This window comes from Primulina eburnea, chromosome 10, assembly GCF_022965805.1.
Source record: "Primulina eburnea isolate SZY01 chromosome 10, ASM2296580v1, whole genome shotgun sequence".
NCBI classification, from domain to species: domain Eukaryota; kingdom Viridiplantae; phylum Streptophyta; class Magnoliopsida; order Lamiales; family Gesneriaceae; genus Primulina; species Primulina eburnea.
Window position 1 is genome coordinate 11,949,319 of NC_133110.1, and position 26,132 is coordinate 11,975,450.

The 26,132-nt window shown below is 38.7% G+C and overlaps 1 non-coding gene and 1 pseudogene across 1 annotated transcript; both read left to right on the forward strand.

The window, feature by feature from the left end:
• The window catches only part of LOC140803110 (probable U3 small nucleolar RNA-associated protein 11), a 49,789-nt pseudogene that overhangs the window by 18,122 nt on the left and 5,535 nt on the right, over positions 1-26,132 (forward strand).
• Positions 18,040-18,147, forward strand: LOC140804123 (small nucleolar RNA R71). Its single transcript, XR_012112081.1, has one exon. It is a non-coding gene; the product is annotated as a small nucleolar RNA R71 (small nucleolar RNA).

Consider the following 26,132-nt stretch of genomic DNA (forward strand, 5'->3'; position numbering starts at 1 on the left):
ACCCACAAAACAAAGCAAACCGTGAAGCTTGTCATGAAACCAAAAAAATCTGCATCTTTATTTTCTGAAAACTTTTGATAGATTTCGGTTTTGTCATGGAAATAATGATCATGAAATGAAAAAAATTTGATAGTAGGACTTGATTGAAGAGTCAAGGAAGAATATATGCATGCCTGGTTTCGTTTGAATGAAAAACGAAAGAATGAGACGATACGGCGCGGAGGAGGTGGAGCGTTTTCTTTTCTTGCTTTTACTGAATTTTTTTCTCTCTTGCTTTAGCTATGAAGCTCATGAAATTTCTACTCTAAAATGCTCTGAATTTCGGTGATAGGGAGGGGATAATATTGGTTAGGGAGTGAGGGAGATGGGTGCAAAATATAGGGAAACAAGCAAGACCAAGTCTACTATTTTTTAAATTTGAATTCTTATTGCTATCAAATATTGGTTGGAGGAATATTAGAGGTGCATGTGGCCGATTCTTTCATGTTAACTAGACTAGGATATTGTTTATTAATAAATTAATTAAGGTTGATTAATAATTAAAAAGGTTATCCGGCTAAAAATGACAAAGAATGGGTTAAAGGTGAGTTGGCATGTCCTCGCTTAATCTACTAAGTGGTGGCCAAATTTTGGTATAAAAATGAAGGGAAATTGTTGATTATTTACTAAATTTATAACCCTTAAAAGTCTTACCTATCCTTTAAATAATTTAGTGAATTAACCCCTTACTTATTAGAACTTAAATGAACTTATTTTCTACTCACCTCAAGTTGATTAAATAATTCCTTAAACCTCCTTTTAACTTAAATTAACTTACTTACTAGCTAAAATAAATTCTGGAAATGTTTTCTGAATCTTAAATTTTATCTCTAAACTCCAACCCCAGTCCGGCCTCACTGAAATAACTGAAATGCTAAAAAAAATTAAACTACTACGTAAAATAATTAAATTTAGAAACTCATGCAATAAAAATCATTTTAATTCAAATACTAGAATTATGAATGTCTTATACGTAGTCTAAGTTACGGGTTCTACAACAGTGGAGTATCCAGTCTGTGCCAGGTGCTCACGCCGTCATGCGGAGAATTGTATGTATGGTTCGGGAAAGTGTTACAAGTGCGGTAGTACTGATCACATTTTGAAGAATTGTCCTCAGAAGGATCTGCCTACCAAGGCAGAGTTTTTTCTCTTCATGCCGCGGAGACTAACCCGAAGACGATGCTCTTGACAGGTACCTTAAATATTTAAATTGTATTTGAAATTTAGTATTTTGGGTTAAGATTTTGAAATTAGAATTTGTGACAGGATTGAATGTTCTAATCAGTGTTAATTACGGGAATTTAGGTTAGAAGAACTTCGACCTTTGCATGTCTATAAGCTTAGTTCTTGTAAAACTATTGGGTTTAGCATGATATTCCAATCTTTCAGGGAGAATTTTTATAGCCGGTTCCGCTACGAATGCCTTGATAGATTAGGGGGCTACTCATTCATTCATTTCTGAGGTTTTTGCAAATTTCCTCAATATCAAGACCATTGGGCTAGATATAGCATATTCCGTAGTTCTGCCTTCCGGAGAGGAGATGACGGCGACTAATGTGATCCGAGACATAGACCTCGAACTTCATGGTAATCTTGTTTATGCGGATCTTATCGTGTTGCCGATGCCAGAGTTTGATATCATTCTGGGTATGGATTGGCTAATGAGAAACAGAGTTCTAATTGACTTCCAGCGGAGATCTGTTCTAGTCCGACCACCTGGAATGGAGCAATTATTATTCGAACCAGACATGTATTTTAATTTACCGCGTATGATATCCTGTGTCCAGGCTAGGAAGCTCATTAATATAGGGTGCCAAGCATTTTTAGCTACTCTTGTATCCGTTCCCGAGACGCCCAAACAGTCAGCATCCGATGTTCCTATCGTCAAGGACTTTCTAGACGTTTTTTCTGACGACGTCACCGGTTTACCACCTGTGCGAGAGGTGAAATTTTCTATTGAGCTTATGCCGGGTACCGCGCCGATCTCAAAGGCACCGTATCTATTAGCACCGACAGAGATGACAGAACTCAAGAAGCAGATTCAGGAACTTCTTGACAAGGAGTTCATTCACCCGAGTTTTTCTCCATGGGGCGCGCCAGTCTTATTTGTGAAGAAGAAGGATGGGTCGATGAGGCTTTACATTGATTATCGGGAGTTGAACAGAGTTACAGTGAAGAACAAGTACTCACTCCCTAGGATTGAAGATTTATTTGATCAGTTGCAAGGAGCCTCAGTATTCTCCAAGATAGATTTGTGTTCCGGCTATCATCAGTTTCGGGTGAGAGATGCCGATGTTCTCAAGACAACTTTTAGGACTCGTTATGGTCACTTCGAGTTCCTTGTGATGCCGTTCGGTTTGACGAATGCGCCAGCGATCTTCATGGATCTCATGAATCGTGTATTTCAGCCGTATCTTGATCAGTTTGTGATAGTATTCATAGACGATATTCTCATCTATTCAAAGAATGAAGAGGATCACAGCAGACATCTGACCACAGTATTGCAGACCCTACAAAATCACAAGTTATTCGCGAAGTTTAGCAAGTGCGAGTTCTGGTTAGAGAAGGTGGCGTTCTTAGGCCACGTTGTTTCTAGCGGTGGTATTGAGGTAGACCCAGCAAAAGTTGCAGCAGTCAGAGATTGGGTTGTGCCGAAAAATGCATCAGAGATCCGTAGTTTCCTTGGGTTAGCAGGATACTATCGGAAGTTTATTCAGGGATTCTCTTCTATCGCAGTTCCACTCACGTCGTTGACAAAGAAGAATGCTAAGTACGTGTGGAGCGAGGAGTGCCAGTAGAGCTTCGATACTTTGAAGCAAGCTCTTATTTCAGTGCCAGTATTGGCCATGCCTTCAGGACCCAGAGATTTTGTTTTGTTTACTGATGCTTCGAAACTCGGTTTAGGCGCAGTATTGATGCAGCATGAGAAGGTGATAGCATATGCTTCTCGTCAGTTGAAGATTCATGAGAAGAATTATCCTACCCATGATCTAGAGTTGGTAGCCGTAGTATTTGCATTGAAGATTTGGAAGCATTATTTGTACGGAAAGAAGTGCCAGATCTTTACCGACCACAAAAGTCTCAAATACTTCTTTACACATAAAGAGTTGAATATGCGGAAGAGACGTTGGTTAGAGCTAGTGAAGGACAATGACTGTGACATTAGCTATCATCCTGGCAAAGCTAATGTAGTTGCGGATGGGTTGAGCAGGAAAGTTGCAGTGATGGCTCATTTGAGGATTCCTCCCACTTTAATGCATAGCATGACCCTTTATTTTTCCTTGTAACATTCCCCTCATTTCCTAGCATTTTCCCCACTCTCCACCTTCGAAATTTTCAGTAGCAAACAGCAGCAAAAAATAAAATAAAAATCGTGAGCTTCATCGAGAGAAACAAGAAAGAAAAACAAGGCTCTGTCTTCGCCGCGTCGTATTCGCCGTATCATTTTTTTGTTTTCTTTGTAAAAAAATTTCATGCATGTTTATATCATTCTTTGCTCTTCAATCAAGTCTTATAAATATTTAAAAACATCATATGTTCATGATTTATGTAGCAAAAACCGAAATTATTCAGCAACACCACCGAAAAATTCTGCACAGATTTTTTTAGTTCTCTCTTGTGCTTCACGTTTTTGTTGGTTCTGTGGTTTCAAGAGGTTGGCTCGATTCCAGGCACCAAGGCTGCATCTAGACACAATATAGGGTGTGTTAGGAAGGTAGTATTCCATTGGTTTCAGTTCTTTTTCCTCCTAGCAACACAAAGACAGCAACTTTCCCCTTGTGCAGAATGAGTTTCGAATTTCTGGTTGTTGGATGGTGCAAGGAGGTTCGAATCTTGGTTGGCTTTTAGGCCTGTAACCCTGGTTCAAACCCTTCCTTAGAATGTCTAGGACATGACCAAGTCGGCCTTTCATGGCTTGGTTCATGGTGCCATCAGTTTTTAAAACAAACAACGCAAGCGTCCCACGGTTCTGTTTTTTTCTGAAATTTCTGTGTAAGTATGTGTTCAGTTTTGGAGGTTGGTGTGTTTCTTGGTTGGTTTTTAGCCCTTAACCATGGTTCATACTATGCCCTTGATGTCTAGATTGTGCCATGGTCAACTAAATGGCCACTGGAATGATCCATGACAACAAACGACAGCAAAGCCCACGTGTGCAGATTTTTGCTCTCGGTTGGGCGTACGATCATGTTTCTATTTTGGGTTGGATTGTGGCTGGCCTAGAGCCCTTACCCTTGGTTCAAATCATTCCATAGGATGTTGGTAAGAGGTTCTGGTCGGTGGTTCAAGCCCCAATGGCCATTAGCCTCGCAAACGACGCAAGGAAATCAAAGCGCTGCTGCTGAAATTTTTGACAGCAAGTGTGCTGCGGTTCAGAGGTGAATTTCGGGTTCCTGGTCGGCTTTTATCCTATGGTCTTGGACTGGACAGTACCTCATCAAGTTAGGAAGACCATGTTTTTGGCCGTTCGTGATTCGGATCATTTTATAGGTCGTACGAGAATTTACGGTGCAAGGTGCCAAAATGACTCTCGAAAGAGCGTTTCATGTTTTTGGCCTCCATTCACTAAATTACGAGTACTATAAATTTAGGAGCATTATTTCATCATTTTAGGCGTATTTTAATCATGACTAAATGATGGTTCGGTGTTGGTTCGGGTTGGTACGGAGTCACGATTAAATACGAAGTCGATAGGCGTAATTGTCTCAATTTTTGGATTCAATTACAATGTTTGGTCAAGTTAAATCAATTGCATAATTTTCATGTTCGATTTAAGTCGCAGCGAGCCTGGGAGCGATCCAACCCAATCAGTAAAATTATTACAGGATATTTAAATGATGTTATTTAATTATATTACGTGTAAAATATTCATTTTGAGATTTATGCGATATTGTTTGTGGTAACTTTACTATCATGGGATTATTACTTCACCCGGTCGCCAGTTACCGGTCAGTTCAATTTTGTACCACCCGATCGCCAGTTACCGGTCAGTTCAGTTCAGTTCAGGGGCCACTTGTGTAGACCCTAGTCTCACAAAAAAAAATTATTACAAGCTATTTCATTACAGGGTTCCAAAGATCAAACATTTTCACTTATGATATTTTCAGTTCAGTTATGCACGTATTATAATTACTCATGAAATGATATTTTACGTTACACCTTATGACATGATATTTTCACATGCATGCGATTTTATTATGTATTTACTTGTTATTTACGATATATGCATGCTGAGTCTTTAGACTCACTAGACTTGATTGTTGTAGGTACTGATTATGTCAGGATCGAAGGCGGGGACTAGTGAGCTAGTTGGGTCGGCAGTAGTGGAACCCGAGGACATCATTTTTAGCATTTATTATTTTCTGAACTCAGTTTTTATCTGTTTATGAATTATTTTAAATTGTTACTTTGCAAACATTAAATTCTTCCGCTGTTATTTTGAATATTAAACTTATTTATCAGTGTATCTTATGAATGATACATTTTAATTATTTAAAAAGAACATTTTTAATTTTTCCGCAAATTTTCAAATACGAAATTTCGGGCCTTTACAATTGGTATCAGAGCCTATGTTCTTGGAAAGGGTTGTACTACTACTGACCACGAGAAGCTCACGAAGCCACGTCTTCGGTCTGTAAGTTTTACATTTCAGCATTTTATTTAAAGCATGAACCATTTTAACACATGATCTCATGAAATATTTTACGTTCAGATTTCAATTATTCAGTCTTTATTTAAATTTAAATAAATTATGGAATTATGCATGTTAGTTACGTATGGGTTATATATGGAACAATATATCCCCTAGACGCCAGGTTGGACTCCCGAGAGGTGGTGGTAAGCACCGTCATGAGGGCGGTGAGGATCCGAGGCAAGAGAGGCAGGGACATCCACCCCCTCCACCTGATATGAATGTCCAAATGCTAGCTGGGATGAATAGGTTCTTCGCACAGTTTGCGGGGAACAATGCGGCAGCAGCAAGGCCGACGGAGCCTGAGGCTCTATGTGAGAGGTTCATGAGGATGAAACCAAAGGAGTTCACCGGGACGATAGATCCCCTGTTTGTCGAGGACTGGATTAAGTTCCTCGAGGTTATTTTCGAGTTTATGAGGCTTGGAGATGAAGACAGGATCTGTTGTGCGACCTATCTGTTCGGAGGAGATGCCCTTTTATGGTGGAAGGAGCATCCAAAGCCCTGAACTTGGCTACACTGAGCTGGACGCGCTTCACGGAAGTATTCTACTCCAAATATTTTATGGAAGAGGTGCGCTCCAGGTTGACTATCGAGTTCATGACCCTGAGGCATGGAGATTCGACTGTTACAGAGTTCATCCGGAAGTTTGAGAGGGGCTGCCATTTTGTGCCCCTTATTGCGAATGATGCGGGTGCCAAGCTGAGGCACTTTCTGAATGGCCTGCGACCGATCTTGCGACGAGATGTTAGGGTAGGTGGCCATACTACATATGATGTTGCTATCTCCAGAGCTCTAACGGCAGAGCAAGATCAGCTTGACATTGAGAGAGACCGTCAAGGGAAGCGACCATTCCAGGCACCGCACCGTCCTCCTCCTCCTCAGCAGCATCAGAATAAGAGACCTTTCCACGGCCCACCCGAAAATCGCGGTCAACAGCAGCAGCAGGGACGCGCAGTCCCTAAGACCTTTGAGCACCCAGTCTGTCGCAAGTGCACTCGCCGCCATGCTAGAGTATGTATGTATGGCTCAAGGAAGTGTTACAAGTGTGGTAGCCCAGACCACGTGCTGACGCAGTGCCCTCAGAAGAACCTGCCTACCCAAGGCAGGGTGTTTGCTCTCCATGCAACGGAGGCGAACCCGGAGACTATGCTATTGACAGGTACCTTACAGCTTTAAGTTTTCATTTGGATATAGCATTTTGAATTAAGATTTGGAACCTAGAAATTTTATTAGGATTGCATGTTCTAATCAGTATTATTCTGAGAATTTGGGTTAAGGTTTTGAACTTAGATTTGCGATAGGACTGCATGCTCTAATTAGTACTATTTTGGGAAATTTAGATTAGAAGAACTTTGATCTTCGCTTGTCTATAAGTTAGTTCTTGTAATTATTGGGTTCAGCATGATATTCCAACCTTTCAGGAAGAATTTTTATAGCTCGTTCCGCTACGAAGGCCCTGATAGATTCAGGGGCTACACATTCGTTCATCTCAGAAGTCTTTGCGAATTTCCTCAAAATTAAGACCATCGGGCTTGATACAGCATTTTCAGTGGTATTACCCTCTGGAGAGGAGATGATGGCTACGAATGTGATCCGAGACATAGACCTCGAGCTTCATGGCAATCTCGTTTATACGGATCTTATTGTTTTGTCGATGCCTGAGTTTGACATCATTCTGGGAATGGACTGGCTACTGAGGAACAAAGTTTTGATCGACTTCCAGCGGAGATCTGTTCTAGTCCGACCGCCAGGGATGGAGCAATTCCTATTTGAGTCAGACATGTACTTTCATTTAACGCGCATTATACCATATGTTCAGGCTAGGAAGTTCATGCATAGAGGGTGCCGGCATTTTTAGCGACCTTTATGTCTGTCCCCGAGGCATCCAGTCAGTCAGCCGCAGATGTCCTTATTGTCAGAGATTTCCTAGAAGTTTTTCCTGAGGACGTCTCTGGTATGCCACCCGAGAGAGAGGTGGAGTTTTCTATTGAGCTCATGCTAGGTGCGGCTCCGATATCAAAAGCGACGTACCGACTAGCGCCGACAGAGATGGCAGAACTTAAGAAGCAGATTCAGGAGCTTCTAGACAAAGAATTCTTTCGCCCGAGTTTTTCACCATGGGGCGCGCCAGTGTTGTTTGTGAAGAAGAAGGATGGGTCCATGAGGCTATGTATTGACTACCGGGAATTGAACAAGGTTACAGTGAAAAACAAATACCCACTCCCGCGGATTGAAGATTTATTTGATCAGTTGCAGGGAGTGTTGCGTGTTTTCTTAATTTCTTGCAAGTGCACAACGTCAAGTTATAGTAAAATGTAATTTTGAGTACAAGTGTCGATCCCACGAGGAATGTATTTCTAAATTTATATTAATGCTTGTAATTAAAATAGTCTTGATTTTATTTAGAATAATCAAATAACAGATTTGTTCGCATCAATAACTGAATTGAAAATAAATTTAATTGTAATACCAAACAGAGTTGAACAACAATGGAATAAAAGATCTAGAGGTCCGATTTCACGCAACTATCCACCATGTGTATTTTTGTGTAGCTATATTATATTTGTCTTTCTTATTCATTAGCCAAGAATTCTAAAATCATCTACTCCCTCTCCCGAGTGTTAACCAGATACTAATTATCTAACAAAAGATTGTAACGTTCCCATCAACAATCTATAATTAAATAACACAATAATCACTCAAATCTTTTAATGGCTTCAATAGCACTATATGTCCTCCCGAACTATATAAATACTATCGATGTATTTTTCCCTTTCTTGTTTATAAATTCTCTTTTCCAAGTGATAATTTATAAACACAAGAATCATTCAAGATATGGCCAATAAATTGAAAGCATTAAAATTGGAAACATACAAATGAACAATATGACAACTTATATAGCATAAATCATGAATCTCAACACATGGTTTCTAGTTTTGTTCCATCATTCCTCTAGAATTAAGATTTAGTTCATAATAAAAATAACACAACACCACACAAATCTTAAACAAAACATAGTAAATAAAAATGAAAGTAAAGAAAGAAGAACTTAGAACAAGAGTTTTGGAGTTCAAATGAAGCTTTTATCCAAAGATGTGCAAGAACTTTCCCAAGGATGCACTTGATCTTTAATCTCTTTGTTGTAGCCTCCAACCTTTTCCTTTTGCTCCAAGATGCCCTAGATGATGAATAATGGAGGCTTTTTATAGTCCTCAACAAGTCTTGCACGCAAAACACCAAAGTCTTCAAGTCCCATGCGCAGCACACCATAGTTTCACAATTTCCGGAAGTTGTCTGTGCATGACCGCGGGTGCGGTACTAACATGACCGCGGGTGCGGTGCATGTTCGCCAAAAAATCTGTTGCTGCATAGGTGACACCGCGGGTGCGGCGCTTGCATGACCGCGGGTGCGGTCATGCCTCGGCAGTTGGCGCGGGGGCGCTGTCTTCTCGGCAGGTAGTGCGGGAGCAGTGATGTTAAGAGCGCGGGAGCACGGTTGCTTCGTGTCTCTTTGTCCTTTGCACCTTCTAATTCATACTATATCACTCCAAACTCTCATTTCTAAGCTTCCAAACTATAATAACAAAAACAACAACATATCAAATAAAAACTGCTCAAGAATCACAAAATTCCAAGTTAAAAACAAGTAATAAAAGTACAATAAATTGCACTTATCAAACTCCCCCAAACTTAAGATTTTGCTAGTCCCGAGCAAAACAAAACAACAAAAAAAAACAAACAATCAAACAAACAACAAACAAGTCATGAAATATTTTAAAGAACTTGGCCTCAACATAATTTCAAAATCCATCATGCATTTACAATTCAAATCAATTTAACCACTTGTTCATCCGGATAAAATCATGTGATTGGTTCGTTTTCTAACTTCAAATCTCTTCAAACATGTTTCAAATCATTATCAATTGATTTCAAAAAAATTTTTACAAACACATATCACAAGGTCTTTTTCGGTAAAAATTGGGTTCAAAGCAATATTCATTCAAGAAATGGATACCCAATAAATATTTGATGCAATGAGGTGTGTGAAAAAAAATTGATCAAAATTCTTACTCAATGACAGTGTTTATCGATTGTCCATAGGCTAGATCCTCCCAATCACTCTCCACTAGTATATTGAACAACTATGACTAGGTTAATAGGATTTTCAATGGTTATAATGTTAGGCCTCGGTTCATAGCTACAAATAAAGTTTAGGAGTTCAAATAAGGGAGTAAATTGAATTTCTTTCTCTTTTTGCCAACTCCAATAATTCTTTTGATCTCCATTTTTTTTTTCTTTTCTTTATTCATCACATCTCTTTTTCTCCCCTTTTTCTCCAATCTTTAACAATGTATCATTTTTCATTTTTCTTTTGTAGGAGAAAATCAATTTCTTTCAAATTCTTACTCCCTTGAGAAGGTAGGAATTAATTGTATAAGATATTCAAAAGGTTGGTAATTGCGGGATACTTGAAAAATTATTTGAATGGGGGTCTTTCACACATATTTACGTGTGCCATTCAAATTCATATAAGCTCAAAGAGGTGACAAATGATAAATTAATTTATTTGGTAGCTTGAAAGGCTCAATCGATCCAAAAATCACCTAAATCATTCCTAAATCATAATTTGTTTGTATTTCGCCTCGAGTGATGTTTGGATAGTTCTAGACAAAATCTCAATTCACCGTCAAAGAGTAAAATTCTAATCATCGTGAAAATGATATCTCAATGCATCAACCAAATACATATATATTAAAAAGAAATGTGCTTGGCTTCCAAGGAATGTAAAAACACAACTCTTTTCTCATATAGGCTCAAAAGGGCTTCAAATAAATGTTTATGAATAATATACATGGCCCAAATAAATTAAAAGATTGCCTAAATCATTTATATGTTTGCAAAAATTTTATTTCAATGTCAAATAAAAATCACAAAGTTTTATAGAAATTTTAAGTCTCAAACTCACCAAATCTCATGATTATTCTCTAAATTTTCAACGTGGTTAATTAACATGAATTTGATGCATGACATTGCTTTTCCATAAAAAAAATATTTTCATCATTGGCCAATTCATTAAACATTTCATGACTAAAAATACTACAAACACACAAAATAAACCAAAAAAAATTAAACACAAAAATACACTAAGTAAATAAACACACAAAAGCAAATAAACAAATAAACACTCTAAATAAATTAAAACAAAACACACAAAGATAGAATAAAATAACTCCCCCAAACTTAAACATGTGCATCGTCCTCGATGTAAATAGTCATGATAAATAGGAAAATGCACATACACTGGGCAACGACCGTCAGTGGTCATTGCCATCATCCTCGTCGTCGTCATCATGGTGGGGTGGTTGGAACTCTGGCGGGTGGTAGACAGGTGGCCACTGTGGAGGAGGTGGAAATGGATGTCCTGAAGTAGAAGCAGATGGGAACTGCTGAGCCAACACCGTAGTGAAATCCATCATTTAATCCATGAATGTATCGGTCCTATACCGAAAAGCATCCATCTCTTGGCGTTGTACCCTCATATCCTCTTCCAACTGATTCAACCGATTTCTCCTATGTCTTTGCTGCGGCTGTGGCTCTTGAGCTTGGGCTTGGTCACGTCTCTCTGCAGCCCTCTGATTGAATTCCCTTTGAGCTCTACGTGCTTCAGCCTGATCATTTCTGACTCCCATAAATGCCTGAGCTATCACAATAGGATTTTTCGGCTTCAGAACTTCTTCATTCGGAGCCCAAATCACTCCCGCATGTTGGCACAATATGGTGATGAGAGAGGGGTGGAGAATTCCACTCGGAGAGTTGCCACTTGCATAATCGTAAATTGAATTCTGAAGCAATCGACTTAGATCGATTGTCTTCCCTGTAATAATGCAAAATATGAGGATGGCCCTCTCCTTAATGACAGTGGTTGTGTGTTCGGTTGGCTTTATTCTGGCAGCAATGAATGAATACCAATATTTTGCCATTTCCTTGAGGTCAAACTTTGCAAGGCTTAAGTGCACATTGTCTCTCATTCGCCATTCGGCTCCCTGTATACAAATAGTCTGAAGAATATTGTCATAATCAACATGCCCATTTCTATATTCTTCGTACTCGTCGTGCATGATTTCAGGAAAGCCATATATAGTGTTGATTGTACGTGCATCAAAAGCGACATCTTTACCTCTCACAAACACCACTAACCGATCATGTCTCACCTTTAAGTTTGCATAGAACTCTCTCACCAGTGATATGACAGCATCCTGTGGCTGTCTTCCAAACTCCTCCCACTGTCGATCCCTAAGCATTTGTTCAATTTGAGTATTAGGGGCACTAAGATCAAATCCCCTCTCTTTAATAATGCTTCTATTAAAAATCTTCCCATATTGTTCCTCCGCCCTCTCATTATAAAACCGAGTCGCATCATAATTCACCCTTGATGAGGATGAAGCACCCTTTGATGACTTTCTTTTTAGTGGCATTTTGTCAAACACCTTGCAAACACTAACTTTACTTCAACCCAATTCTCACAATTCAATGATTTTTTACTCCCCCAAACTCAATACAAACAATATCCACAACACAACAATATACACAACAATCAATGAACAATATCCCCAAAATGAAGAATGTATTCACCAATAATTCCTTCTATAGCCACTAACACCAACAATCTCGAATTTTCCAACAAATATGCAATGAATTGGCTCACCTTGAGTGTGTTGAAATGTTTCTTGAAGAATTAATTCAAAGCTCCACTCAAATCTTGAAGAGATTTTCGAAACCCCTTTTCAACCCTAGGTTGGATTTGTGAATTTGATGGAAAGAAATGAGGTATTTGATGGAATGTGTGAAGATTTGTTAGTTGTAGTGATGAATTTGTTGAAAGAAGAACAAAGATTTGGTGATTGAGTTGAGTTTTGGGTAGGGATTTCGAAAATTGAAGTGGGTTTTCTTGAGTGTGAGTTTCGGTAATGGAGAAAAAATCCCGATTGTTTCTTAAAAAGGTAGCACCGCGGGGGCGGTAATGGAAGCACCGCGGGTGCGGTGTGTGTTCAAAAATGAAGCGCGGGTGCGGTGTCCTAAGGAGCGCGGGTGCGGTATGTGTTCGGCATTTGCATGAATTTTTCCATCGACTCAGCGCGAGGGCGGTGATGTAAGCACCGCGGGTGCGCTCTTGTCTCGGCAGTTTAGCGCAGGGGCGGTAGCTTAGGAGCGCGGGTGCGGTATGTGTTCGGCAGCTACGCGCATTTTTTCCTACAGCACACCGCGGGTGCGGTAGTGTACGCACCGCGGGTGCGGTGTCAGTTCGGCATTTCTAGCACGGGGGCGCTGTCTTTGTGCTGCGGGTGCACTCCTGCTTCGAATTTTCTGTATTTTGAATGCACCTCAGGCATAGGTGCAGTGCACATGAGACTGTAAGGGCACTCCTTGTTTCGTCAAAATATTTTCTTCTCAAATTTTCATTCCTGAAAAGAAAACAATTGGGATTCATTAAATTTGGGAAGATATAAGCATACACTATATTAAAAATACACAACTAAAAATAACATGATTAAAATAAAATCAAAACTGAAATCACAATGCAAACAAGAAACAAAGAATTGGGTTGCCTCCCAATAAGCACTTGGTTTAACGTCATCAGCCTGACTACCATCAGTCTATATCAAGTTGATCCGCCCAAAGGAATGTTGTTAAGGTGCCTTACTTCATTTCCATAATATGGTTTAACTCTTTGGCCGTTCACCTTGAAAGTCCTCCCATCACTGCATTTTAGCTCAATCGCCCCATGAGGATACACTGTCTCCACCAAAAATGGACCTGACCAACGCGATTTCAACTTACCAGGAAACAACTTAAGACGGGAATTGAACAAGAGTACTTGTTGTCCTGGTTTTAGTTCCTTTCGTACAATGAGCTTATCATGCCACTTTTTTGTCTGTTCTTTATAAATCTTGGCATTTTCATAGGCTTCATTGCGGAATTCCTCCATTTCATTTAACTGTAGTTTTCTTTCATCACCAGCGGCTTTCAAGTCAAAATTCAATTTCTTAACTGCCCAGAATGCTCGATGCTCCAATTCCAGCGGCAAGTGACAGGCTTTACCAAAAACAAACCTATATGGAGACATCCCTATAGGTGTTTTGAATGCTGTCCTATAAGCCCACAGTGCATCATCCAACTTTATAGCCCAATCCTTCCGGTTTGTATTGACAGTCTTTTCTAAGATTTGTTTGATTTCCCGGTTGGATATTTTAGCTTGTCCGTTCGACTGAGGATGATATGCCAATGCCACTCTGTGCTTCACATTGTATTTAGCCATCAGTGAATTGAAAATTTTATTGCAAAAGTGCGTACCTTCATCACTTATGATAGCTCTTGGTGTTCCAAACCTTGTGAAAATGTTCTTGTGCACAAATTTAACTACAACACGAGCATCGTTAGTACTGGTGGCGATTGCTTCCACCCATTTTGAAACATAATCTACAGCTAATAATATGTAAGATTGACCAAAAGAAGGGGGAAAAGGTCCCATGAAATCTATGCCCCAGACATCAAAAAGTTCCACTTCCAAAATATTTGTTAGTGGTAATTCGTGACGCCTAGAAATGTTCCCTAACCTTTGGCATCTATCACATGATTTCACTAAGGTATAGCTATCCTTGAACAAAGTAGGCCAATAAAAACCTGATTGCAATACCTTAGCTGCTGTTCGTGTTACCCCAAAATGTCCACCATACGGTGATGAATGACATTGTTCCAGAATTTTGTGTGCATCTTCTCCATCAACACATCTACTAATCACTTGGTCAGCACATCTCTTATACACACAAGGATCATCCCAAAAGAAAAATTTGATATCATGGAAGAACTTCTTTTTCTGGTGATGATTAAGATCTGGAGGAAAAGTACCACAAGACAAGAAGTTAGCTATATCAGCAAACCACGGGAGTTTAGAACTTACCTCAAACAGTTGTTCATCTGGGAACAACTCATTTATAACTCCACTTTCCGTTCTTTCTTCTAACTCTAGTCTTGATAAGTGATCTGCCACCTGATTTTCACAACCTTTCTTGTCTTTTACTTCAAAATCGAATTCTTGAAGTAGGAGTATCCAACGTATTAACCTGGGCTTGGCATCCTTTTTGGCAAACAAGTATCGAAGCGCTGCATGGTCAGTGAAAACAGTTACCTTGGTGCCAATAAGATATGTTCTGAACTTGTCAAATGCGAACACTACTGCTAGCATCTCTTTCTCAGTAGTTGTATAGTTCTGTTGAGCTGCATTAAGTGTACGACTTGCATAGTATATAGCCTTGAACATCTTATCTCTCCTCTGTCCCAATGCTGCTCCCACAGCATAGTCGCTAGCATCGCACATGAGCTCAAAAGGCTCCTTCCAATCAGGCACTATCATAATGGGAGCAGAAATCAGTGCTTTCTTGATCTTGTTAAATGCCTGCAAACAATCATCATCAAAAATAAATGTTGAATCTTTCTCTAACAAATTACATAAAGGTCTCGTAATTTTAGAGAAATCTTTGATATAACGACGATAGAACCCGGCATGTCCCAAGAAACTTCTTATTCCTTTCACGTTCTTTGGCGGTGGAAGATTTTCAATTGCCACAACTTTGGCCCTGTCAACTTCTATTCCTTTAGCTGAAATTTTGTGGCCAAGCACAATACCTTCGGGAACCATGAAGTGACATTTTTCCCAATTCAGAACTAGATTCTTAGCTTGACATCTCTGCAAAACGAGCATTAAATTTTGCAAACAATGATCAAAAGATGTACCAAATACAGAAATGTCATCCATAAAAACCTCCATTATTTCCTCAACCATGTCAGAAAATATGGCCATCATACACCTCTGAAAAGTAGCAGGTGCATTGCATAGTCCAAATGGCATTCTCCTGAAAGCAAATGTACCGTAAGGGCAAGTGAAAGTAGTCTTCTCCTGATCCTCCGGTGCTATGACAATCTGATTATAACCTGAATAACCATCTAGAAAACAATAATAATGATAACCACCAACTCTATCAAGCATCTGGTCAATAAATGGAAGTGGGAAATGATCTTTCCTAGTAGCATCATTCAATTTCCTGTAGTCTATGCATACTCGCCAACCAGTCACTGGGCGAGTTGAAATCAATTCATTGTTCTCATTTTTCACTACAGTTATTCCTCCCTTCTTAGGCACTACTTGTACTGGTGAAACCCATGAGCTATCAGATATAGCATAAATAACACCAGCATTTAACAATTTTAACACCTCAGCCCTTACAACCTCTTTCATTGCAGGATTAAGCCTTCTCTGATGATCAACATAAGGTGAATATGATTCCTGCATCAAAATTTTATGCATACAAACAGTAGGGCTAATTCCCCTTATATCAGCAATTGTCCATCCCAGAGCAGATTTAAATTCTCTCAACACTCTCAACAATTTTTCTTTTTCATTACAAGTAAGAAAAGAAGAGATGATTACCGGATATGTTGAATTTTCACCTAAAAATGCATAACAGAGGTGACTTGGAAGTTCCTTCAATTCAGGGGATACTTTTGGCACCTCTATAGTTGCATCTTCAAGTAATTCTACATTATGCACATCAATCTTTTCTCTAGGCAATGTATCGAGAGCAAGTAATTCCTCTTGCACATCCCAATCATCTTCATCCAGTATAGACACCGATTCCAACAAGCATCTCTCCAAGGAATCTTTTGTCAATCTTCCTGCACCAACATGAGATACACATGAGTCAATTACATCAATGCTATTACAAGTACTTACCTCATTTGGTTCTTTGATTGTGTTGTAGATGTTGAACATGACTTCTTCTCCACCTACTCTCAATGTAAGCTCACCCTTGTGCACATCGATCAAAGCTTTTCCAGTGGCCAAAAATGGCCTTCCAAAGATAAGTGGGGTGTCTTGGTCTTCTTCCATATCTAGAATGACAAAATCAGCAGGAAATATAAATTTGTCTACCTTTACCAGAACATCCTCCACTATACCCCGTGGATATGTAAGTGATCTATCCGCCAGCTGCAAGGTAATAGTGCTAGGCTTCACCTCGCCAAGCTCTAAAGTCCTGTAAATAGAAAAAGGCATTAAATTAATACTGGCACCTAAATCACACAAAGCTTTATTTATTCTAGAACCACCAATAACACAAGGGATAGTAAAACTCCCTGGATCTTTGAGTTTCTGTGGTAGTTTCCTTTGAAGTATGGCGCTACACTCTTCTGTCAACTTCACTGTTTCAAACTCATGCAACTTCCTCTTCTTTGACATCACATCTTTTATAAACTTTGCATAGTTTGGCATTTGCTCTAAAGCATCGGCAAATGGGATGTTGATGTGAATCTTCTTGAAGATCTCCAAAAATTTGGCAAATTGCTCATCCAATTTCTTCTTTTTAAACCTTTGAGGATATGGAAGTATTGGCTGAAATACCGGAGGTTGTTCAACTTCAACTTCAACTTTAGAACCCTCAGTTTCGACTTCTTCAACAGTTACCTCCTTTTCATCCTTATCATTTGAATTTTTACCATCAAGTTCTTTTCCACTCCTCAAAGTCACTGCCTTGCACTGCTCTTTTGGGTTCACCTCTGTGTTACTGGGAAATTGCCCCTTGTTCTGATCTTTTAGAGCGTTGGCCAACTGTCCGATTTGCGTTTCCAAAGATTTCATTGTGGCACCCATGTTTCCCATGTGAGTCTCCATATTGTCAAGACGAGATTCAGTTCTCGCCATCCTTTTTCCAGACTCAGCAACAAATGTACCTACCAAATCTTCAAATGAAGGCTTTCCCTCCCCCTTTGATGTATTGAACCCCGGTGGAGGATTCAACACATTCTTATTATTAGCATATGAAAAATTTTCATGATTTCTCAAACTAGGATGATACGTGTTAGAGGGAGGGTTACCTCGATATCCTCCATAACCACCAAAATTCCTATTGTTGATATAATGAGCCTCATCAGGAATTTGTGGTTCTTCAGTAACAACCGATGCATTTTCAACCTCTGATGTACCAGTCTTATTCATTGCTGCAATTTGATTTGTCAAAGCTGAAACTTGAGCTGTGAGTGATGTAATAGGATCTATGGCATAAATTCCAGCTTGCTTCTTTACTCCTGACCTTTCAGACGGCCACTGATAACTGTTAATGGTCATCTGTTCCAGCAAATCATATGCTTGATCGGGTGATTTAGCAAATATTGTGCCACCAGCTGCTGCATCAACAGTGCCTCTTGTCTGTCCATTCAAACCATTGTAAAACAATTCAATCTGTACCCAATCTTCAAAACCATGGTTTGGACATCTTCTCAACAACTCCTTATACCGTTCCCATGCCTCATATAGTTGCTCAAAATCAGTCTGCCTAAAAGTACTAATCTCGATTTTTAACTGTGCAGACTTTGCAGGTGGGAAATATTTTGCAAGAAACTTAGTTGCTAACTCCTGCCATGTAGTGATACTCCCCAAAGGAAGCGATTGGAGCCATCCTCTTGCTTGGTCCCTAAGAGAAAAAGGAAACAAACGCATTCGAATTATATCATCAGAAACACCATTTATTTTTACCGTATCAGTAATTTCAAGGAATGTTCTGAGATGTAGATGAGGATCTGCAGTAGCGGCTCCATTAAACTGATTCTGTTGAACCATGTTTATCAATGCAGGCTTGAGCTCAAAGTTGTTTGCATTAATAGTTCCTCGTGCTATACCAGAATAATGAGCATTCAATACTGGTCTAAAATGATCTCTGATGGGTATTGCAGGGGGTGGATTTTCATTGTCTCTGTTTTCAGCCATTGCTCGAATCTCTTCTCTTCTTGCCTTTCTTAATCTTCTTGCGGTTCTTTCAATTTCAGGATCAAAGATAAGCAAGTCAGGATTTTGCGATCTTCGCATGCACTGTCACACAAAAACAATAAACAAATCAGTGTTTAATGTAGTATAATAAAAATAGCTCTAAATTAAAATCTAAACTAATTGGTAACAATACTAATATAAATTCAAATTTTACAATCCCCGGCAACGGCGCCAAAAACTTGTTGCGTGTTTTCTTAATTGCTTGCAAGTGCACAACGTCAAGTTATAGTAAAATGTAATTTTGAGTACAAGTGTCGATCTCACGAGGAATGTATTTCTAAATTTATATTAATGCTTGTAATTAAAATAGTCTTGATTTTATTTAGAATAATCAAATAACAGATTTGTTCGCATCAATAACTGAATTGAAAATAAATTTAATTGTAATACCAAACAGAGTTGAACAACAATGGAATAAAAGATCTAGAGGTCCGATTTCACGCAACTATCCACCATGTGTATTTTTGTGCAGCTATATTATATTTGTCTTTCTTATTCATTAGCCAAGAATTCTAAAATCATCTACTCCCTCTCCCGAGTGTTAAGCAGATACTAATTATCTAACAAAAGATTGTAACGTTCCCATCAACAATCTATAATTAAATAACACAATAATCACTCAAATCTTTTAATGGCTTCAATAGCACTATATGTCCTCCCAAACTATATAAATACTATCGATGTATTTTTCCCTTTCTTGTTTATAAATTCCCTTTTCCAAGTGATAATTTATAAACACAAGAATCATTCAAGATATGGCCAATAAATTGAAAGCATTAAAATTGGAAACATACAAATGAACAATATGACAACTTATATAGCATAAATCATAAATCTCAACACATGGTTTCTAGTTTTGTTCCATCATTCTTCTAGAATTAAGATTTAGTTCATAATAAAAATAACACAACACCACACAAATCTTAAACAAAACATAGTAAATAAAAATGAAAGTAAAGAAAGAAGAACTTAGAACAAGAGTTTTGGAGTTCAAATGAAGTTTTTATCCAAAGATGTGCAAGAACTTTCCCAAGGATGCACTTGATCTTTAATCTCTTTGTTGTAGCCTCCAACCTTTTCCTTTTGCTCCAAGATGCCCTAGATGATGAATAATGGAGGCTTTTTATAGTCCTCAACAAGTCTTGCACGCAAAACTCCTAAGTCTTCAAGTCCCATGCGCAGCACACCATAGTTTCACAATTTCCGGAAGTTGTCTGTGCATGACCGCGGGTGCGGTACTAACATGACCGCGGGTGCGGTGCATGTTCGCCAAAAAATCTGTTGCTGCATAGGTGACACCGCGGGTGCGGCACTTGCATGACCGCGGGTGCGGTCATGCCTCGGCAGTTGGCGCGGGGGCGCTCATGTAAGCAGCGCGGGGGCGCTGTCTTCTCGGCAGGTAGTGCGGGAGCAGTGATGTTAAGAGCGCGGGAGCACGGTTGCTTCGTGTCTCTTTGTCCTTTGCACCTTCTAATTCATACTATATCACTCCAAACTCTCATTTCTAAGCTTCCAAACTATAATAACAAAAACAACAACATATCAAATAAAAACTGCTCAAGAATCACAAAATTCCAAGTTAAAAACAAGTAATAAAAGTACAATAAATTGCACTTATCAGGGAGCTTCGGTATTCTCTAAAATTGACCTGCGTTCCGGTTATCACCAGTTGAGGGTGAAGGATACTGATGTTTCCAAGACTACTTTCAGGACTCGTTATGGCCACTACGAGTTCCTTGTGATGTCGTTCGGTCTGACGAATGCGCCAGCGATCTTCATGGATCTCATGAATCGCGTATTTCAGCCGTATCTTGACCAGTTTGTGATAGTGTTCATAGACGACATTCTCGTCTACTCCAAGAGTCAAGAGGATCACAGCAAATATTTGACCACAGTGTTGCAGACCTTGGAGAAGCACAAGTTATTTGCCAGGTTTAGTAAGTGCGAATTCTGGTTAGAGAAGGTTGCGTTCTTAGGCCACATTGTTTCTAGCAGCGGTATTGAGGTAGACCCAGCAAAAGTTGCAGCAGCCAGAGATTGGGTTGTGCCGCAGAATTTAGTTGAGATCCACAGTTTTCTTGGGTCAGCAGGATATTATCGGAAATTCATTCAGGGATTCTCCTCTATCGCAGTTCCACTCACATCGTTGACAAAGAAGAATGTGAAGTTTGTGTGGAGCGATGAGTGTCAGAAGAGCTTCGATACGTTGAAGCAAGCTCTTATTTCAGAACCAGTTTTGGCCATGCCGTCAGGGCCCGGTGAGTTTGTTCTGTATACCGATGCGTCGAAGCTCGGTCTTGGCGCAGTATTGATGCAGCATGGGAAGGTGATAGCATATGCTTCTCGACAGTTAAAAATCCACGAGAAGAATTACCCTACCCATGAGTTTGCATTCAACTATGTGTACGAAGTTGTTGTTTAGCACAGCTTTCCACCCACAGACAGATGGTCAGTCAAAGAGAGTTATCCAGATTTTGGAGGATCTTCTCCGTGCTTGTGTCATCGATTTCTCAGGGAGTTGGGAGTCGAAGCTGCCATTGGTAGAGTTCACCTATAACAACAGCTTTCAGTCGTCTATCGGTATGGCTCCGTATGAAGCACTATATGGCCGTAAGTGTAGATCTCCTGTTCATTGGGATGAAGTATGGGAGAGATCAGAGTTGGGTCCGGAGATTATTCAGCAGACTGCCGATGTAGTAGTCAAGATCCGTGATAGGATGAGGACTACTCAGAGTCGACAGAAGAGTTATGCGGATCAGAGGAGAAGAGATCTAGATTTTGCCGTTGGTGACCATGTCTTCGTGAAGGTAGCACCTATGAGAGGTGTCATGCGGTTCGAAAAGAAAGGAAAGCTCAGTCCGAGATTCATCGGACCATTTGAGATTCTCGACAGAGTTGGGACACTAGCTTATCGTGTTGCTCTTCCACCGAATCTGGCCGGAGTACACAATGTGTTCCACGTCTCTATGCTGAGGAAGTATATGGCAAATCCTTCGCATGTCTTGAATTTTGAATTGTTGCAGCTCACTCCGAACCTATCTTATGAGGAGAGATCAGTGCAGATCTTTGACAGACAGGAGAAGAAGCTTCGGAACAAGCTAGTTAAGCGAGTGAAAGTCAAGTGGCTTAATCATTCAGAGGAGGAAGCTACGTGGGAGTCCGAGCCTGAGATGAGGAGTCGTTATCCAGAGTTATTCGGTGAGTTTTAATTTCGAGGACGAAATTTCTTTTAAAGAGGTGAGAGTTGTAGAACCCGTTAAATTAAACTACGTATAAGCTATGCATAATTTCTAGTATTTAAATAAAAAATGATTTCTTTATTATTTTAACCATTTTTAAAGTTGTTAGTCATGATTATCTATTTTAAATCGCATAAGTATGGTTTTATCTTTTCAGTTAATTAAGTGAGGTCGGACTGGAGTTGGAATATGAAGATAAAATGTAATGTTAAGAAAACATTCCTAGAATTTAATTTAAGCCAAAGAATAATTTATTTTATTGATAAAGAATGTTTTAGGATTTTATTAAATTAATTAGACTTAAGTTATTAATTAATTCTTTTATGCTTAATAATTAATTAAAAACCTAAATTAAATTGTGTGACCAATTGGGATAAAATAATCTAGGTCTATTTTAATTAATAAATTGTAACTTAATATGTTAGTAAATTTAAATTAAGAATTTGCCATGCATGCAAGAAAAATTATTATCCTAAACTAAATTATTGATTCACTAAAATAAATAATTAGTGTTTAAACATTAAACATTTAAAATACATGAATTAATCAACAAATTTCCCTTGCAATTACTAGCAAGTTCGGCCTCCCCATGAATCTACTCATTTGTGATTGGCAATTCTTCATCCTAGTCAACCTTGGTTGGCCTTCATGGAATAAATCATTTCCTCACATTTAACTAATAAATTAGTGATAATTTAAACTCCATTATATACCTAAGAAAAACACCACCTAATCTATCCAACCACAAAACACATGCAGCAAGAAGAGTGAGAAAAACAAATTGGATTTGTCAATCAACCTTATCCCTTGCACCTCTCACTTTAATGCATGGCATGACCCCTTTATTTTTCCTTGTAACATTCCCCTCATTTCCTAGCATTTTCCCCACTCTCCACCTTCGAAATTTTCAGTAGCAAACAGCAGCAAAAAAATAAAATAAAAATCGTGAGCTTCATCGAGAGAAACAAGAAAGAAAAACAAGGCTCCGTCTTCGCCGCGTCGTATTCGCCATATCATTTTTTTGTTTTCTTTGTAAACAAATTTCGGGCATGTTTATATCATTCTTTGCTCTTCAATAAGTCTTATAAATATTTTAAAACATCACATGTTCATGATTTATGTAGCAAAAACCGAAATTATTCAGCAACACCACCGAAAAATTCTGCACAAATTTTTTTAGTTCTCTCTTGTGCTTCACGTTTTTGTTGGTTCTGTGGTTTCAGGAGGTTGGCTCGATTCGAGGCACCCAAGGCTGCATCTAGACACAATATAGGGTGTGTTAGGAAGGTGGTAGTCCATTGGTTTCAGTTCTTTTTCCCCCTAGCAACACAAAATGACAGCAACTTTCCCTTTGTGCAAAATGAGTTTCGAATTTCCGGTTGTTGGATGGTGCAAGGAGGTTCGAATCTTGGTTGGCTTTTGGGCCTGTAACCCTGGTTCAAACCCTTCCTTATCATGTCTAGGACATGACCAAGTCAGCCTTTCATGGCTTGGTTCATGGTCCCATCAATTTTTAAAACAAACAACGCAAGCGTCCCACGGTTCTGTTTTTTTCTGAAATTTCTGTGTAAGTATGTGTTCAGTTTTGGAGGTTGGTGTGTTTCTTGGTTGGTTTTTTAGCCCTTAACCACGGTTCATACCATACCCCTTGATGTCTAGATTGTGCCATGGTAAACCAAATGGCCACTAGAATGATCCATGACAACAAACGACAGCAAAGCCCACGCGTGCAGATTTTTGCTCTCGGTTGGGCGTATGGTCATGTTTCTGATGTGGGTTAGATTGTGGCTGGCCTAGGGCCTTAACCGTGGTTCAAATAATTCCTTAGGATGTTGGTAAGAGGTTCTGGTCGGTGGTTCAAGCCCCAATGGCCATTAGCCTCGCAAACGACGCAAGGAAATCAAAGCACTGCTGCTGAAATTTTTGACAGCAAGTGTGCTGCGGTTCAGAGGTGAATTTCGGGTTCTTGGTCGGCTTTTAGCCTATGGCTTGGACTGAACAGTATCTCATCAAGTTAGGAAGACCATGTTTTTGGCCGTTCGTGATTCGGATCATTTTAGAGGTCGTACGAGAATTTACGGTGCAAGGTGCCAAAATGACTCTCGAAAGAGCGTTTCATGTTTTTGGCCTCCATTCACTAAATTTCGAGTACTATAAATTTAGGAGCATTATTTCATCATTTTAGGCATATTTTAATCATGACTAAATGATGGTTCGGTGTTGGTTCGGGTTGGTACGGAGTCACGATTAAATACGAAGTCGATAGGCGTAATTGTCTCAATTTTTGGATTCAATTACAATGTTTGGTCAAGTTAAATCAATTGCATAATTTTCATGTTAGATTTAAGTCGCAGCGAGCCTGGGAGCGATCCAACCCAATCAGTAAAATTATTACAGGATATTTAAATGATGTTATTTAATTATATTACGTGCAAAATATTCGTTTTGATATTTATGCGATATTGCTTGTGGTCACTTTACTATCATGGGATTATTACTTCACCCGGTCGCAAGTTACCGGTCAGTTCAGTTTTGTACCACCCGTACGCTAGTTACCGGTCAGTTCAGTTTTGTACTATCCGGTCGCCAGTTACCGGTCAGTTCAGTTCAGTTCAGGGGCCACTTGCGTATACCATAATCTCACAAAAAAAATTATTACAAGCTATTTCATTACAGGGTTCCAAACAGCAAACATTTTCACTTATGATATTTTCAGTTAAGTTATGCACGTATTATAATTACTCATGAAATGATATTTTACGTTACACCTCATGACATGGTATTTTCACATGCATTAAATTTTATTATGTATTTACTTGTTATTTACGATACATGCATGCTGAGTCTTTAGAATCATTAGACTTGATTGTTGTAGATACTGGTGATGTCAAGATCGAAGGCGGAGACCAGTGAGCTAGCTTGGGTCGGCAGTAGTGGAACCCGAGGACCTCATTTTTAGAATTTATTATTTTCCGAACTTAGTTTTTATCTGTTGATGAATTATTTTAAATTGTTACTTTACAAACATTAAATTCTTCCGCTGTTATTTTGAATATTAAACTTTATTTATCAGTGTATCTTATGAATGAGATATTTTAATTATTTAAATTTTTTAAATTTTTTCGCAAATTTTCAAATACGAAATTTCGGGCCTTTACAGTGATAATCCATAAAACCCAAAATATACAATCTCGATCTTCTACCTTAATAATAAAACCTTTCTAGTATCAAATACATTCTTAAACTATTCTCTTTCCAGTTACAACATAGTCGAGGCCTAAGACTCGGGATTTTCCTCATTGAACAAATGTCGCATTCTTAAGTATCATCATTGCTTAATTAAATATTAGCGTATAAAACTTAATAAGTTATCTCATGGTAGCATTAGACTAACTTTAATAAATCAACTTCACTTATAACCCATAGAGTTCTAGAATCCCCATAACAAGCTTTTAGATTTCTTACTCGATAAAAATCTTAACATTCATTCATTGATAACTTATGTTGAACACAACTAATTTCATTTTGTTTTTAATTCACCCAAAATTTCCGTATGAAAAAAATATCCCATAAATTTGAAATTCAAACTTACACAATCCAAGTAGTCTAAGATAACCTAATTCCAACACACATAATCCCTTATTCCCAAATTTCTTAATGACTTACAAAAATTCCTCAAGGTAAGGTGTCTACCTCAATTCTTATGTGCGTCTATCAAATAACCTACCTATCCATCATACCCGACTTTCTAGAAAGATTTAACCCCAACAAAGATATAATTTTAACTCTTAAGATCACGATTAAAACTTATGATACGTCGAACTTAATTTCTCAAAATTTTGTTAACTCAATATCTACTCTTATAACTTAACTAACTAATCACTTTACCTTAAATTGTCGTCACTTTAAATTCTTAATTCGTCCCAACATTATTTCTCTAACGCTTAAATTTTCACGCCTAAGATTGATTCATCCTACAATGTCCTTGGTTACCATTCATTATAACAATATAACCCAAATATCTAAATATTCTATATTTCCTTCAAGACTAAATAACCGAAAAGTCCTATCCTTTAAACCGTTCAATTCCCACTTACTACTAAATAAGTTCTCAAATTTCTTAAAATTGTAAAATTAATTCTTACTTTCCTCGAACATCATCCAATTTTTCCCTAAATCTCGAAATTCCACAATTACCCGTGAGTCCTCAGTATTCCCAATTTCATTTTATAGATTTCTCGTATCATAAGGTTCAATAGCCTTAAGTTTATTAAACCCAAAATTA